Source organism: Balaenoptera borealis (assembly GCF_965194805.1).
Source record: "Balaenoptera borealis genome assembly, chromosome: 10".
NCBI classification, from domain to species: Eukaryota; Metazoa; Chordata; class Mammalia; order Artiodactyla; family Balaenopteridae; genus Balaenoptera; species Balaenoptera borealis.
Window position 1 is genome coordinate 77,216,875 of NC_138874.1, and position 15,262 is coordinate 77,232,136.

At 33.2% G+C, this 15,262-nt stretch overlaps 1 protein-coding gene across 1 annotated transcript in view; it reads right to left on the reverse strand.

The window, feature by feature from the left end:
• LOC309635420 (uncharacterized protein) overlaps positions 1 to 15,262 on the reverse strand; it is a gene marked incomplete at its 5' end in the record, with an annotated part of 576,760 nt that overhangs the window by 281,500 nt on the left and 279,998 nt on the right. The gene's annotated exons all lie outside the window — the stretch shown is intronic.

The following is a 15,262-nucleotide window of genomic DNA, read 5'->3' on the forward strand; positions in this document are numbered from 1 at the left end:
TCACATAAATTTGATTCAATAGAGCTCTTTCCAAAAGAATCTTGAAAAATGCATCTAAATTCAGGCAGTTTTCCACATTAATGCAGAGTGACAAAAACTCAGCTTTCACACAAGATAGTTATTCCTTAACCAAACTCAGTTACTTATTACTCTCAATATCTGGATTATTTTGCAATAAATTTTTAAGAAAGTAAAATCACAGAAAATTAGATGGCGTCTTAAACTAAGATGCATTAGATGGCGTCTTAAAATTAGATGGCTCATAAACTATACTATCTCTATTTGGAGACAAGTTTTCTTAACTTTTTTTTCATATAGTTTCAGCTTATAGAGTGCTTTAAAAAATAGGAAGTTTTACCTGAAGATCTAGATTTCTGATGTCAATTGGAAAAATCAGAATAAGAGGCAAAACATTTCCAGGTGTCAATAACCCATTTGAACTGAGCTTCTGCCCTTTTAGACAGGCCATATGTTTCCGGGTTATCATTGTCCTCACTGCTTCCAGCACTGAGATCCAATATCACTTGTCATTTAGAAATACTCCTGCCCTACCTCTTGATTATTACTTGTCTTTTGAAGTCCTTGACAGTTCTTGGTCTAACAGTATTCGGAACTGTTCATATTTATTTCAAACTCTTAGTTCTTCTCTTTTGCACCTCTGGTAGGAGGTTCAAAGTCTTTCATAAATAAAAAATGCTAAATTATCTTAATTGCAGTTGACAATGTCTTTTGCAATAGATTTACAACAATGTAGAAAAAAATTGCTTTAGGTTTTTCAGAAATTTCAATCCACACATTTGTTGTAATCAAAATCAAGATTTTTTAAAAAATAAGTGGTGTATTATAAATATCCATTGTTGTAGTAAGTATTGAAGTTTCATATTTTTGTATTTAATTATCAAACCCAACATGAATATTTATGTTCATCAATTGTATAGGAAAATAGTATACTGAATCTAATTGGAATACTCAGATGCATCTTTAGCAATGAGGGTGTTATCAGATTTGAACATGTTTATCATATGCATTTATACATGACAGACCTCTAATGTAACCTCACTGAAAATCCACACCCTTTAGGATATGAATCAGTCTGAATGACAAATGGGTATTTAGGCACATAAGTATGTCAATATACTATTTACAAATAATTTAATGTGTTTCATTATTAGGAATCATGTTGCTTTTCTATTGCTGTATAACAAATTACCATAAACTTAGCAGTTTAAAACAACACCTATTTATTAGGTCACAGTTTTCTAGGTCAGAAGTCCATTCCATGAGTCCATATAGCCCATTACTACATTTTCTGCTCAGGATAGTGCAAGGTTGAAGTTCAGGTCTTAGCTGGGTTGAGCTCTCATCAGGAAGCTTTGGGGGAAAATCCAATTCCAAGATCATTCTTGTTGATAAAAAAATTCCATTTCTTGGGCTGTAAGACTGAGGTTCCTGCTCCCTTGGTGACTGTCTGCGAGCAGCTGTTCTCTGCTTCAAGAGGCATTTTCAGGTCCTTTTTTCATGTGACACAATAGCCAGTTCACACGTGGATATTTGCTTTCTTCCAGACCAGTCTGACTTTCTATTTTTCAACCAGCTGGAGAAAAGTTTCTATTTTATGAGATTAGGATATACCTGGATAATCTCCCTATTTTAAGGTCAACTGTACCATATAACATAACCTAATCATGGGAGTAAAATCAACATCTCTACAGACCCAGGTGTTATAAAAGGCATGTACATCATGAGGAGGGAAACCTTGGGGGGGGCCTTAGAATTCTGCATAACACGGGAATATTCACAATTAAATTATGTTATAATATAGAGATGCCTTCAAATTTTATTCAAGTGAGTATATTTCTGTCTTTTTGTCAAAAGGCTCTCAAATAAAATATAAATCAGTGTTTCTAAATATAATTAATTCATTTCCTTCCAGTTTTGTAATAAACTCTCACTTTTTACCATTTTCACTACCTAGAATAGTTTTCTTGCCTTTTTCTAAACTTCTGATGTCTAATATACCTTAAACGGGGAAACTCAGATTATGAAGCATAGAATCATGTGAAGCAAGAGTGCAAGAGTCTTTTGGTATAATGGAGATTCCTTCAATATGTATGACTGATGGATTTTTAGTGCATTATGTCTAATGGCACCAGTTCTATTTACTTGGAGGTGTTTCGGTTGTCAATAGTTATTTGCTTTGCTCTATTATATAACGTTGCAGGAGAATTTCTACATATATGATTCATTACTATTCTACTATACATGTTAAATTTTGTATTCTGGAATGGTTCCGAGAATGGAGTATGAGTTGTGATTCCTTTGTCTCTTTAAGCTATCAAGTTTGAGAGCATAGAAAACATAAAAATATTGAGTGCTTGGGGTTTTTAAAGAAATTAATAAAGGATAGATATTCTCATCTATGTTCATCAGTGATATTGGTCTATAATTTTTTTTGTGATATCTTTTTCCAGTTTTGGTATCAAGGTGATGGTGGCTTCCTAGAATGAATTTGGCAGTGTTCCTCCCTCTGCTATATTTTAGAAGAGTTTGAGAAGGATAGGTGTTAGCTCTTCTCTAACTGATAGAATTCACCTGAGAAGCCATCTGGTCCTGGACTTTTGTTTGTTGGAAGATTTTTAATTACAGTTTCAATTTCATTACTTGTGATAGATCTGTTTATATTTTCTAATTCTTCCTGGTTCAGTCTTGGAAAATTGTACCTTTCTAAGAATTTGTCCATTTCTTTGTGGTTGTCCATTTTATTGGCATATAATTGTTTGTAGTAGTCTCTTATAATCCTCTGTATTTCTGCGGCGTCAGTTGTGATTTCTCCTTTTTCATTTCTAATTTTATTGATTTGCATCCTCTCCCTTTTTTTCTTGATGAGTCTGGCTAAGGGTTTATCAATTTTGTTTAGTGGGAAGCAGCAGCATAGCACAGGGAGATCAGCTCGGTGCTTTGCAACGACCTAGAGGAGTGGGATAGGGAGGGTGGGAGGGAGGCTCAAGAGGGAGAGGATATGGGGACATATGTTTGCATATGGCTGATTCACTTTGCTGTACAACAGAAACCAACATAGTATTGTAAAGCAATTATACTCCAATAAAGATGTATTTAAAAAAAAAAGCATAGATATTCTCATAGAAAGGCAGAATGGTAGATGTGAAAGAGCCCCTATCTTGGGATCAACAGACCTGATTTTTAGTCTTAGATCCACTGCTGACTGAGAGACTGGGAAAGATATTTTATGTCGTTGAATAACTTCCTTCCTGTGAAATGGCAATGAAAATAACTCACTGCCTTTTTATGATAATTACACGACAAAAAATAATCAGTGTAAACAACAACTGTGAATTCTGAAGACACCTTTTTGTTAAATGATTTGTTAAATGTTCTACAAAATAAACATTTCCAACATAATCTACAACAGTGCACTCCTGTATCTCTGAGAGGATATTTCATTACTTATTTTTTTATATTGCCTACTTTTCTTTGTTTTTGGGAAATGTTGGATTTCTCAAGGTTGTTTTTGAATTAGAATCACAGACTTGTGACTTGCATTTATTGACAGCACTGCATCCCATGATTAAAATGAGTACTAGAGAGTGATGAGCAGAGAAAATCTATTTCTTATGTTGGCTTCATGTTCTGTCAATTTACAGCACCAGTGGATGATCTCTTAGTTCCTCTCAGAAACTACCATTCATAATCCTTATCATTTGAAGTGTTGCAAGGATTAGTATTTGTAAAACATTTTTTAAATCCCAGTTTAAAGCTATTTTATGAGTATCAAAAAATCATTGCACATGCTTAATTTCCAGTTCCACCAGAAAGGATATGCATGGGCTCTTTATTATTAAATAAACGTGTTAGATGATCTAGCTAAGTATGATTGTAACTGCCTACTGATTAATGTATATTTCATCCTTATAAAGTTTATTGATGGAGGCTTTTACACTACTAAGTGCACAAATAGAACTGGGATAATAAAGCTGGAATTTGAACCAGAGCTCTCAAGGCAGTGATCTGCAAAATACTCTAAAAGAATTTCCATGAGAAATTACAAGCGGAAGTTCCTTTTGCCTAAACTTAACTTTTAAAAGCGAAGCTATCCCATATCACGAGTTTAGCTAGTCTTGAGACTCAAATAAAATTTCAAATGTACATACACTTGCAACTCTCCATTCCCTGCCATTCACACATACCTTTATTTTCCTGTTTCTATGTGATAAGCAAATATGAATTATTTTAGATGGAAAACAAAATACAAAACAAGTATGTGAACTGAGAAGGAAGATAAATTGCAGATGTACTAAAAGGAGTGATTTTTATATATGAAAATCAAGACTGATTTAAAATAAATCATAAAGATGAAAACTGTAGAAACATTAGGCTAGAAGAGAATTTCATTATGAAGCACTACAAGCTGTGGGAGGTGGTCTAAACCATCTCATACAGTTGGTGGTTAGAAATAAAAATTAAATTCTATGTGAGGATATTATGGAAATAAGAGATAGTAAACTTTATGTGGAAATATATTCAATTTTATATTGCAAAGAAGAAATTTTTAAAAATAAGAATATACTGGAAGGCATACAATAGAACACTATAAAAGCAGAAGTCTCACACCCCATCCCATCATCCCTCAATTTTATCAAATATTTTACTGGATTTTGAGTGCATTATTGGTGATTAAAAATAATTACTTGAAAATTAAAGAAACCTTAACCATTATTGGATCAGGAATTTAATTCCAAATGACCTCATCAAAAAGCATACATTTTCAGGCAAGAACAAATGTGAAAAATAAACAGCATAATTGCAATACCTCAGAAACAGGTGAATATAATGAATATTTAACTGAAAATCCATACATTTTTACTTAGATTCATATCTACCCATACCTTAGTCATCTTAGACTATCCTTTAATATTTCTACCTCAAATTCTTTATAGGTAAAGTAGAAATGATAATCTCTGTACTATAAAATTGGCAGGATTGCCACGAGAAGGCAATGAAATAATAGGTAAGAAATTACTTTGAAAAGTTAAAAAATACATTCTGTTTATGGGATCTAGGCCAGGCTACATGATAAATTCTGTGTGAGATACATGGGCACACTATACCATCTTTGTAACTTTTCTATAATTCTAAAGCTATTCTATAAATTTTTAAGTTTATTAAAACATTGATAGGATATGAAATAGAATTATGATTCTAGGAAAAGAATGATGCAATATTTATAATTGCTAATAAAGATCTCCTCTCTTTATTTTTTAAATTGAATTAGAAGTATCCAACCACTATGGCATTTGTATTTTATTATATATATTTAAAAGAAAATGTAACAGTTTTGCTTAAAATGTTGATTACTGGAAATTAAAACCTTAGAAATTATTTAAACTTGTGATAAAAAAATTTTAGATGCCAACTTAAACTCAGGGCAGGATACTCATAGTTTTTCAAAACATATTGTGAGTTTCTGGAGCTAATATATTTTGAATAACTTGATATATTGGGTTGGCTAAAAAGTTGGTTTGGGTTTTTGTAACATCTTACAGAAAAACCCGAATGAACTTTTTGGGCAATCCAATAGATAGCACATTCCATGACTTCAGACTCATCTAACTCTTGAAGGGGTTTGCTACTCTGGTAACACTTTTCAAGAAGGTACATAATTTTTTTATTCTTAGTACAAGAGAAGCCTCACATTCCTTGGAACTTCCCAGAAGCCTTTCCCCTTTAACCATGTTTACATATGATTGAGTTAATTATACTCTTCCATTTCGTATTTTGCACAGCAACAAATGGTATGATTTACAATCTGCCCCCTTTTGTTTTTAAGCAAGACTTTATTCTTTGTGTCTAGTACATTATTAAGCATCGAAGAAGTCACATAGAGCCAAGTACTTAGTGAAAATGTAAATAGCATTAGAGACATAGGAGAAACGTAGAAAAAGGATTTTAAGTTATTTTCATCAATTAAACTGTCCATAGAAAAGAGATATGTTCTTCTAAACTTTTGAAACTATGAGCTTCTGAAATGTTTACAGTGTCCTTGGTCCTTTGAACTGAATGTGAGTTTTGGGATCATTCCTGCATTTTATAGGTGGATAAGTTGAGGTCCAGCAAGCTAGTCACTTCCCAGTCTCACAGCTAGTTAAGAAATGCACCCAAGATAAAAATCCATTTCTGTCTCTGAAGGCTGCCCTCAGCACCTAGGGGCCATGAGTTCTTTATCATACCACCACTAATTCCATCAAGTCAGCAAAGAGAGTGTCAAGGGGAGGGTATTGCACAAAAGCCTGGATACCAGGAGGTGGAGATCATGGCAGAGAGGGGTGGCACCCAGAGTTTGTCCACCAAAGTTCCCAATAGATATAGTTTGAGGATTGTCTATTTTTCATTCAATTTACTTTATTTAATTTTTGTAACACTCCCTTTTGCAGATGAGAAAACTACACTGATTTAGTAGGTTATCCAAGGCCACTTAACTAGTAATACTCAATGCCAAGCATCTGAACTCAGTTCTCAAATTTCAAATACCTTTGTGAAAATCTTGTTTTACCAATTAGATTGCAATACTTTGAGAACACGAACTATAGCATGTGCCCCTTTGGCACTGTTATGAACATTTAAAAATGTGCAATAGATGTCAGTGCTTGATATGCTCACACAAATGAAGAGATAAACGATAATAAAGTTCTATGAAGTAAACAGAATAATAAAGTGCTTCTGGAATCTGACCAAGACAGCCTTAACGCTCCCCTGAACTTGACTAAAGCTAGACAGGATTCTTCCTGACTCTAGGACCCTGAAACTCCCCATTTCTTTTGAATTTACTTTAGAAAACTTGTCAATGTATATCCTTCTCTGCCCTTTGAGATGTAAATCTCTTTAAAAACCTCTTGCTACTTTGACAATCCAGGGCTGTCTTTCTCCAGGATTTAGGAGCCATCCCTTCAAAATGTAGTCATCAAAGAATATAGAGTCCCTATCTCCCAATTTCTGTGAGAGGGTAGGAGCCTAACCACAGCAGATTTGTAGCTCCAGTTTGTATAACTACCTCTTCTCATGAAGAAAAATTTTACTTTTACTTTGGGTAAAGCCAATTAGCAAACATAGAAGGCCTACAATCTCCCCTTTACCCTAGCTTTTAAAAACCCTACTGCCTTTTGCTTCAGTGGAGTTGAATTCAGACTCAGTTCTGGCCATTTTCCCTATTACAATGATCTTGAAAAAGTCTTCCTTGCCTGTTTAAAATTGTCCAGTGCACATGGACATATATACACTATCAAATGTAAAATAGATAGCTAGTGGGAAGCAGCTGCATAGCACAGGGAGATCAGCTCGGTGCTTTGTGTCCACCTAGAGGGGTGAGATAGGGAGGGTGGGAGGGAGACGCAAGAGGGAGGGGATATGGGGATATATGTATACATATAGCTGATTCACTTTGTGATACAGCAGAAACTAACACACCATTGTAAAGCAAATATACTCCAATAAGGATGTTAAAAAAATAAAATAAAATAAATTTGTCCAGTGCAATTTTTGCTTTGACAAGTCAAATCTCAATTCTTAACCTTGGATTAATAAATGCTTCTGGAGGTAAATCCAAATAAGATCTTGGAATCATATGCTAATTCAGAAGGATGCTAATGACAGGATTCTGTCAATGTTAATCAACATAGAATGACCTTTTATGCTGGTTTTGCTTTGTTTTGATCATATTTAAATCTAAATTCACTTCTGCCACTGATCTCAAAAGTAATTTTCCCTACACTTGAATCAAAGAAAGCAAGTTACTGTTTCCTAGGTTCAACCACCATGATGACCATGGAACCCCACGGTATAGAACTTTGAGAAGTTTCTGATCATCTGACTCCATTTTATACTCAGTTGATTTGGGCATGAATTTTAGGTCGAAGGAAACATCTGAGAAATATGTTTGCTATACCCTACATGCAGACAAAGATTGGACTGCTGTTTCCAAGACATATTCTTGGAAACTTTTATGTTCATTTTTTCTCTTTCTTCTTGTTTACCTGCAGGGGATTTTGTAACTTTATCCTATCAGCACATAACAATCTTTTAATTTGACTTTTTTTATTAAGGACAAATATAGGCCCAAAACTATTTCTCTATAGTTATTTGTGGATATGCTTCTACTTTCTTTCAGTGTGTCTTTGGGCTGCTCTAGATTCTTCTTTATTTTTATCTTTTTACAAAGGAGATATTTACAAAGGAGATATTCATTCTTTGTGATTGTTCTTTCTTTCCCATATGTGTCTTTTTAAAATAAACTCATTTGAGTGAGAGCAAGGGCACCCCTTGCAAGGTATGTGAGATTTTTTTCAGAACAAAAATTTTAAATTTGGGTTTTTCTAGGGGCAAGCAGATTACAAATTCGTGAAATAGTCTTAGTTTAAAATAAATGTCTTTTTCCCCATATTAAAAATTTAAAATAGTCTTCATTTGAAATAAAACAAAGAGTATGTTCACCAATCCTCCCAGTAATAACACAGCCTCTATGTCTAAATTTTATTTTTCTACTTGTGATAGAGATTTTGATATAGAGAAGTATTTTTCTACTATAAAAATAGTTGTTCAAGAAAAACCAATAAATGACAATTGATATTTGACATCACTGCTTGGTAGTTAATAAGAAATTCTGGAGAACGTTTTGAACTGAAAGGCACATTGCGCTTTCTCAAGAGGGCAGTCTTTACTCATTTAAATGAGCATGTTTTTGCTTTCTTGGAATATAGGCCTAGTGATGCCAAACTGTCTGCTATTTCAAAAAAGATAAGAAATATTATTTATTAATATTGACATTTATGTGAATAATCCAGATGCTAAAAATATTCCCTCCACTTACTTTAAAACATCTTGAAGGCCAAGCAAAACATACATCTGCATCATTTATAGCCCTGAGGGCAACAATTTTCAGCCTTTGTTATTGAAAATAGATTATATGAAACAAATCATCACACCATCACTTAACAAGGGCAGTTCAACTGTGTTCAAGAAACAAGTGTGTAACAGAGTGGTGAGCATAATTGTCGAGCCCATGAATTAAATGACTTTATTCTTTCCCAAGGCTAACATATTTTAAACAACTCATTGACTTGTAATATACATCAAAAGGGGGAAACAATTGCAATTGTACATCTTGACTGTATATCCATGTAGACAGCACTCAGATTACCAGAAGCACCAAAACCTTCAGTCACTTCCCTACACCCAGGGTTACCACTATCTTGACTTTTAACACTATATATGCTGCTTTTGAATACTATATAAATGGAATCATACCTTAATCATTTTAATCACTTTGAATGTTTCCAGTCGGATGATGTAAGTGGAATCATAACCTACTTGTGTATGTCTCCATTTATTCAACATTATGCCTATGTATTTCATCCATATCATTGATCATAGCTATAATTTGTTCATTCTTATTCTTGCATAATACACGTTCACCATTGTGTAAACATGGAACTGTTTATCCATTTTAATGTCTATAGGCATTTTTTGTTCAATTCCAGTTTCATGCAATTACAAATAGTATTGCTAAGAACATAATTTACATGTCTTTTGGTGAACATAAGTATGTATTTCTGTTGGATATAAACCTAGGAGTAGAATTAGACTCACAGGGAATGCATTAGCTATTCACTTCTAGTAGATCTGTCACATAGTTTTCAGTTTTGGTTGTACAAATTTATACTTCTCTCTAGAAATTTATGAGAATTCCTATTGCTCCATACACTTTCAATACTTTTCATTTTCTGTGTTTTTCATGTGAGCCATTCTGCTGAGTTTGTAGTAATATCAAATTACAGTTTTAATTGGCATTTCCTGATCACTAATGAAATCGGGCACCCTTGCATATGTTGATTGCACATTTGGATATCTTTTGTAAAGTAACTGTTCAAGTATTTTACTATTTCCTTTCTATTTGTATTTTTTACTTGTATTTATACTTATATTTTTAAATTGCATGCAGTGATACCTATTTATAATTAAAGTTATATTATTTAATTTAATAACCTAAAACAAGGATTTATTAGATTAATAATAGTGGCCCAGTCTTTTCTCCCATAAAAATGACTAGAAACCATTTGTGGTTTATTTTTCCTTTAAAAATTACAATTCTTAGATGTATTTTTCCATGGCTGCACTCTCTAGAAGCCAAATTAGCAAAAAGAGAAAACTAAAAGTAGAATATAGTGAAAATTAATTTATAGTTTCAATTTTATTCTCAAAAATATTTGAGTGGAAGTTTTAAAAGGCATTTCTCTAAGGATTAGGGACACAGTCATCTACAAATTCTTGTCCATGCTATAAGTAGAATACTTAAACCAATTCGATTACCATAAGAACTAATATTTTATATAGAAATCAAAGAAAATTATTATACACTCCTCAAATCTGACCTCTAACAGTATTATAGAAACAGAATCCTGAATTAAATGAACTAAATTAATTAAATGAATTGAAGTCTCTTCTGCAGACTTTATTTTTGTCATTTGAGTTTCCTATAGCCCCAATTAATGTGTTTCCTGGGAGAGATAGAGTAGCGATAAGGTTAGGGAGGTACTGACTGGAGGACTGCATTGATTTCCTATGAACAAATTGCTTGTGATGGTTTGTGATGATGAATTATGTTCTGTTCAGAGAAAAAGGCCTACTTTCCCTCTACTTTTTTCTTGGGGGTTGATAAGTCTCCATTCCTTCAGTCGCTGCACTAATTACTGGATACCTTTTAACCTGTCTCTGGCTCAAAACTCAAGTTGTATATGAGAAAAGACAATGCATTTAACATGAAAAAAATAAGCAAAGAGTGAATATAAGCTGCTCTTCTTTGTCACACTTCAGAGCAAGGTTAGTCACAGGTTTTCTGAGTCATTAAAAGTAATTAGTCTTGCCATAGCAACTAGATACTTTGAGACCTGTGTTTAAAGAAGAAAAAGAGCAGCAACATAGAAAAGTTTTAAAAAGGGACTCTTATACTAATGCAGATTCAGTTAGGAAAAAAATCACACTTATCTAGGACTTAACAATCACTTCTTGTCTATGACTAGTGTTCTGTTGTTTGTTCTTTGATGTTTTATTTATTTATTTATTTAATGATGAGTTTATTTTTTAAGAGAATTTTAGGTTTCAGAAAAATTAAAAGGAAAGTACAGAAATTTCCTATGTACTCCCTAACGCACAAGCTCATAACTTCTCCAATCATCAACCCACCAGAGTGGTATATTTATTACAATTGATGAACCTACATTGACACATTATAATCATCCAAAGGCCATAGTTTAACCTTAGGGTTCACTCTCAGTATTGCAGACGTTTAAAAATGTATCATACAGTATATTTTCACTACTCTAAAATTCCCTGTGCTCCACCTATTCATCCCTCTTGCCCACTCTCCAATCCCTGGCAACCACTGATCCTTTTACTGTCTCCATGGTTTTTGCCTTTTCTTTTTTTTTTTATTTTACTATTTTTATTTTTTATATTTTTAAAAATTAATTAATTAAATTTTTTTTTTGGCTGTGTTGGGTCTTCGTTGCTGAGTGTGGGCTTTCTCTAGTTGTGGCGAGCGGGGGCTGCTCTTTGTTGAGGTGCACAGGCTTCTCATTGCGGTGGCTTCTCTTGTTGTGGAACAAGGGCTTTAGGCGTGCAGGCTTTAGACCTCTGATGCCCGAGCCTCAGCTCCCAGCGCCCTCCCGTCCTGGCGGGTGAGCAGACAAGCCTCAGGCTGGTGAGTGCTGGTCGGAACCAATACTCTGTGCGGGAATCTGTCAGCTTTGCCCTCTGCACCCCTGTTGCTGCGCTCTCCTCCGTGGCTCCAAAGTTTCCCCCCTGCCCACCCCCGGTCTCCACCAGTGAAGGGCCTTCCTAGTGTGTAGAAACTTTTCCTCCTTCACAGCTCCCTCCCAGAGGTGCAGGTCCTGTTTCTATTTTTTGTCTCTGTATTTTTCTTTTTTCTTTCGTCCTACCCAGGTACGTGGGAAGTTTCTTGCCTTTTGGGAAGTCTGAGGTTTTCTGCCAGCGTTCAGTAGGTGTTCTGTAGGAGTTGTTCCACGTGTAGATGTATTTCTGATGTATTTGTGGGGAGGAAGGCGATCTCCACGTCTTATTCCTCTGCCATCTTGAAGGTCTCCTAGGGATGTGAGCTTTTAATCTGATGTAGTCATTTAATATTTGGAAATTCTGATGCATAGCAGATCCTCTCAAAAAGGGAAATATTACTAATATCAGGCAGGGAGAATCTGTATTTCTAATAGCTTGGTGACCTTTGATTTTTTTTTCCCAGGGAATTGACAAGTTAGATAAACTATAAATGGTGCAAATCCCTGTAAGATTGCTTTTCTTCTCTTAAAAGCTCTTCTATTAGCAAGCTGATTATAATCATCACAACTTCATGATGGCCAAAAATGCAATGATTGGAAAATAAAACAGAAAAAAAAAGCATCAAGAAGCAGATGAATTTGCCCTTGGATTTGTTTATTTTTTTATTTCTTACATATTTCCAACTGAATAACCTATGGAATTTTTGAGATGAACACATTTTCTACAGATGTGGTTTACGGGTATACTGCTCTTAGCTGTGTGTCACTTTCAACTGATTTGCTGATGTAACAAATCAATGTGTGTGAAGAAATATACATGATTCCCATGTTACCAATGAATAAAGTTTGGCATATTGGTCTTGCTGAAGGTCATAGCATATATGTGGGGACAGTGCCAAAAAAGCGGCCTCTCACAAAGTGAATCTGAGGACAAAATAATATAAGGTACTATTTTGCTAACTGAAATGCATTGTCTAAATATAAATATGTATATTTGTTTATATATGTTTGTATATATTTATTGCATACAAATATATTTTATATCTCTATATATACATTTTAATCCTACTTTTAATCAGTTTCCTCAAATATGAATAATGTATGGGGCATTTTAACAAAATACAATTATACTATTCCTTTTACAGTGACTTAAATTATATTTATTTTAATGTTAATGTCATAGGTATAAATTAAGCTTCAACACATTTTACATAGTGCTTATTCAACTGTAAGGCCAAAATAAATTAACAAAGAAATCACAAACAAAACTAGCAAAGCATGTAAAATTCTAATTAACAACAATATTTTAGCATGATGGATGATTATTTTAATTGGAAATAAATCACTGATTTTGGACATAAATTAGAAGAAATCTTGCACCATGTCTTGTTCTATGATTAATCTTTTTTCTTTTCTCTCTCTGACTTCAATAATATTATATTTTATACTTTTACAGATCTATGCATGCAAAATAAAATTAATAATGTCAAGTCTTTGTCTGCTAGGTAAAAAGTCAAGCTTCAGACTCACCAAAACCCCATTAAGAAGCAATTGCTACTTTTAAAGTGTGCCATTTGATTACACTGAAGTTGCATTTTTTACTAATATACCATTAAACTTTAGTGTTAATGGAAAGTATATTAATTGAATATGTAATCCAAATTTTGTCTTAGGAGCAAGAGATCTATTACATATGTAATACTACTTTGTAAGATAATATGGCAAATTGATACATCTCAATAGGTGATAGATTCAAAAAAACAGTACAAATTCAGAATGTAAATAAAGTTATTTGAAAAATAAGCTTTATTTAAGATTTATTGAGGTATAATGTGCATAAAATACAATTCACCAACTTGAAGCGTACAATACGAATAAAGTGTATAGTTGTTTAACCCCTAAAACAATCATAAGATATTTCAATCATCACACACAAAAATAATCCCTCTGTGCCCTTCTATAGTCAACCGTACATTTTGCTCCCATCTCTTGGCTTCCTGTCATTATAGTCTGACTTCTCTAGAATTTAATATCAACTAAATCAGAGCATATGTAGTGGTTCATGTAAGGCTTCTTTCACCTAGCCTAACAGTTTTAAGATTCATCCATTTTATTGCATGTATCAGTGGTCTCATTTTCCTTTCCTTCCTTTTCTTCCTTTTCTTTTCTTTTTTTCTTCTCACCTCTACTCTTTTCTTTCCAGTTTTGGGACTAAGGAATAATGTTGTTACGATATATGCATAAGTGCTTTTCTGTGAACATACTTTTGTTTCTCTGGTTCGTATGGTATCAACTTATAAGAAATTATACACTGTTGTCAAAGTGGCTGTAGCAGTCTGCATCCCACCAATAGTGTATGAGAGTTCCTTCTGCTCCATAATTTCAACTCTTATGAGAATTTTTTATTTTAGACATTCTAGTGGATATATAGAAAAAACACACTGGTTTTCATTTCATTTCTTTAATAACAAATAAAGCTGTGCAAATGTCCATGTGCTTCTTGCCATTTGAAAACACTCTTTGGTAAAAAGAAAAGTGAAATATTTATTCACTTTTATAATGAGGTGTCTTTTTAGTAGTATTGAGATGTATTTTTATTATATATTCTGGAAGCAGTCATTTACTAGACATATGTTTTACACATATAATTTATTTTTCTGACTTGTATTTTACTCTTTAAAATGTATCATTTTCAAAATAATTTTTTAAAAAATTAATGAAGTGCTGTGTATTAATTGTTCTTCTGGTGATTTCTTCATTCTATACCTTTTCTAACAAAACTTTTCCTAGCTCAATTAGGAAAAACATTCTTTTTCATTTTCTAACAGTTTTCAGTTACTTACATTTACATATGTGATCCATTTCTATTTAGGTTTTGTGCATGGAATAAAATAATGTTTTTCAAATGATTCACAAACATTTATTGATTAATTTCTCACTGAATTATCTTGTACATTTGTAAAAAATATCAAGTGGCAATACATACCTGGGTCTATTTCTGGACCCTCTTTTCTGTTCCAGTGATCTACATTTTTAAACATATGCCAAAACCAACTGTCTGGATTACTGTAGCTTTTTGAAAGTCTTGAAATCAGACTACACTTGGCTATTTCTTTTCAAAATTGTTTTAGCTAGGCTAGTTCCTTGGGATCTGTAGACATTTTAGATTCAACTTGTAAATTTCTACAATAATAAAATTCTGGGATTTTGCTTGCAGTTGACATGAATTTGCAGATCATTTTGGTAGAATTAACATTTTAAAAACTTTGAGTCTTCACATCTATGAATGTAGTATATCTTTGCATTTGGGTCTTTAATTTCACTCAGAGAGGTTTCATGCTTTTTAGTTTACCAGGACACATGCATTTTGTTAAATTTATAATATATAAATTAATTTATAATCC